A 3236-nucleotide genomic window follows, 5' to 3' on the forward strand; every position below is an offset into this window, starting at 1 on the left:
ATCGAGGTTTAACCCTCAAACTGATCAGAGTAATAGGCAAAGCTTGATACCATTGTAAATTAGTTTCTTGACATTTTAGTAATTTGTTTGATAAGATGATTTAATTTTACTTGCCCACTGGCCTGCAGCTTGTAGGGCGTATGTAATTCTCACTTGGTCTGCAATGCTTTGCTTATTACTCTCACAACTTTTGCACAAAAATGTGAACCTCTGTCTGGAGAGATGCTTTTTGGCACCTCAAACTGTGATATGATTTTCTTTAACAAGATTTGAGTTATTTTTCTTTCTCGGTTTGTTCTGTAGGGGAATGCTCCAGGCCACTCAGAAAATGTGTCAGTCAACGCCAATAAATATTTATACCCCCCTTTTCTAGGAAGTTCAGAGAAATCAATTTGCCATACTTCACCTGGGAATTTGCCTCGATTTATTGTTCTTAGATAAATTTTGGTTCTTGTATTTGGGCTGTTTTTCAGGCATCTCTTGCATTGGAAAGTGACCTGTTTTATGGTAGTGAATAGTTTTGGTCCTGCTATTTTAGTTTGTAAATACTGATAAGCTGTTATGGTCAATTTTACTTCTGTGCGGTGCCGGTGCAGGACAAAGAGGGCACGAAGACGGCGGCAGCGAAGAGCACACACCTCACCAGTAACTCAGTCCAGTAGGTCTTGCCATCCAGCCGTGTTGCAGCACTGCCCACTGTCGAGGTGTTCCGGGGCGTGTTGACCGTCTCCAGGGTGTCGTGGCCAGAGGCCACTTTCCTGCCGGGGTCCAGCGGCCCACGGCCCAGCTCCTGCACACTCACACAGTAGCTGGCCATCAGCTTGTGGAATCTCTCTTCCAGCGACCAGCACTCGTAGGTGCCTGCGTGTTCAGGGCTCCCCACCAGAAGGAGGGTCCCGTCGTGCAGTACCAAGTAGGACGCGTTGACAGGTGACCCGTCGTGCAGCCAGCGCCGCAAGGCCAGGTTGGAGAGTAGCCGGCATGGCAGTGGCTGCACCACGTTGGGCAGCAGCTGGATCCGCTGGCACGGGGCACCCGAGGCTGGAGGCCGGAGGGTGTGGGGACGGGGCTTTGAGGCATTGGCCGACTGGCAGAGCCGCTCCATGTCAGCGTCCTCGATGTCCTGTGTCCAGAGCTGTGGGGGTGCTGGGGGATGCAGGGTGACCCTGCGGCAGCTACCACGGTTCCAGGCACAGAAGGGGTCCCGTGCCAGCACACACTCCCCACAGCTGCGGTACAGGTTGCAGTTGGCAAAGGGCACTTGGGCCACTGCTGTGTAGGTGGCTGCATAGACCAGGCCCTGGTCCTGGTCCAGCAGCAGCTGGAGAATGGGCTGCCCGTCAGGGAAGAGGCAGATCTCCTCGATGATGTGCACGCTGTGGTTCACTTGCACAGCCTTGTGCATCCGTGCCCAGGAAGAGGACGTCGTAGGTGCCGTGCAAGCCTTGCGCACGATGCACGCCGATCCGCTGGTAGAGTCGGCGGCTCAGCAGCAGCGGCTGGCTGCGCACGGGGCTGTCCATCAGAAAGTGGTACTTGATGAAGTTCAGCACCCGGTCTGGCATCTGCAGCGATGTGGTGATGCATGTGCCTGGCCGGGGTTCCGGCACCGGGCCGGTGTCCGTGTACCACTGCTGCGTCTCACGGTCCACCCCCTTGTAGAGCCCGCCGAAGGCACGTTGCACGCTGCACATGGGGAAGGCACAGACAGCCGAGCCCAGCCCCCCCTTATTCCATTGTGAGGTGAAGACCCCATAGAAGAGCGTGTCCCTCCAGCGCGACTCACCCGGGGTGAGCACGAAGATGTCCTGTAGCACGTTGAAGGGGAACCCGTCCTCGGGGTGTGAGCAGAGCAGCTGAGCTTTCAGGAAGGTCGTCCATCGCCGCTGCAGTACGCGCTTTCCACCCTGGTCTCCCTTGCACACACGCGCGATGCGGGAGACGATGGTGTTCTCGAAGTAGTCAAACTCCTTCCCAGTCTCACTGAAGAAGAAGTAGACCTTATCGTCATTGCCCTCGGGGTTGCCGGTAGGGAGGCTCTCACGCAGGTAGGCTGAGCCCACAAACACTGGGTCCTGCAGCCAGTAGAGGGAATATTCTGTTTTGAGGGCAATGCGGTTCTCCTGACTGCGGACGATGGTCGGTTCATTGCTCTGGAAGTCGTTGGCAGTTCCGGCATAGAGTTCTCCATCGACCATGACAGCCGTGGAGCGGTACTCGGGATCGAAGGGGCAGCGTCCCTTCCCATCCTCTAGCAGCACCTTCCCTGACACATCCCGCTCCAGGCTGAAGTGCTGCACGTTAACGTAGGTGCAGGCTGGGCTGAAGGCATAGGTCCCACAGGTGTACAGGTGGGTGCTATTCAGCCGCAGCAGCAACTTGATGTAGTTGTGACAGTCCCTCTGGGGGTCCTTGTCCTTGAACGCACACAGTCTCTTTTTCTCCTCATCCGCACTCCATAGCAACCTTCGAACCGGGGCACCGGGCTGGAATTGGCTGGTGTTAAGGGCGAGAAGCAGCTCCCGTGCCCCCAGGTAGAGGGTCCTGCCATCCGGACTTAGCAGCAGGGTCGTGTAGTTGGACACGCTGGGTGCCTCAAACCGCTGCACCACCCGCTCAGTTGAGTCGTAGGGCAGGCTGACCCGCGGGATGGGCTCTAGAGCCGCCGAGAGCAGAAGCGCAGTTAGGACTAGCAGCACCGGCCGGGCCGCCATCCCGGGCCGAGCCTTTGTCGCCGCCGCGCGAAGTTGCCCGGGCACTCCAGGTATAAGTCCAATGGAGATATGTGTGGCCTGTTTTGATTTCCCAGGTATGTTAGTAGCCCACATTAATGGGTACGCTTCGCTCGTGATTTGCTCAGCATTATGTTTACCAGGTTTTGGTTCTATGCAACTGATTGTTAAGCTTAAAGTTGCAATCAGTTGTTCTTCATTTACCTGGAATTCAAATTTGTCTTGGTTAAATTTTATTGTTGTTGTTCCCAATTCTTTTAATAGGTCTCTACCTAGTAGAGGCTTTGGAGAATTTGGTAAGTACAGAAATCGATGGACTCCCATTCGTTTTCCAATTTTGTATTTAATAGGTTTTAGAAAATAAGCCTTTTCTGGTTGGCCTGTTGCTCCCACAATTTGTGCAAATTCATCACTTTTTGGTACTAATTCCTGATTTAAAACTGAAAATTTAGCTCCTGTATCTATCAAAAAGTCCAATTCCTTTTCACTTTCCCCTAGCTTCAT

General features: G+C 54.0%; 1 pseudogene; it reads right to left on the bottom strand.

Annotated features, from left to right (window-relative positions):
* Nucleotides 1-575: 575 nt before the first annotated feature.
* Nucleotides 576-2714, bottom strand: LOC113979215 (annotated as a pseudogene).
* Nucleotides 2715-3236: the final 522 nt, after the last annotated feature.

The sequence above is a fragment of the Neopelma chrysocephalum genome, unplaced genomic scaffold (genome assembly GCF_003984885.1).
Source record: "Neopelma chrysocephalum unplaced genomic scaffold, ASM398488v2 Primary Assembly neopelma1_62035, whole genome shotgun sequence".
Classification (NCBI taxonomy): domain Eukaryota; kingdom Metazoa; phylum Chordata; class Aves; order Passeriformes; family Pipridae; genus Neopelma; species Neopelma chrysocephalum.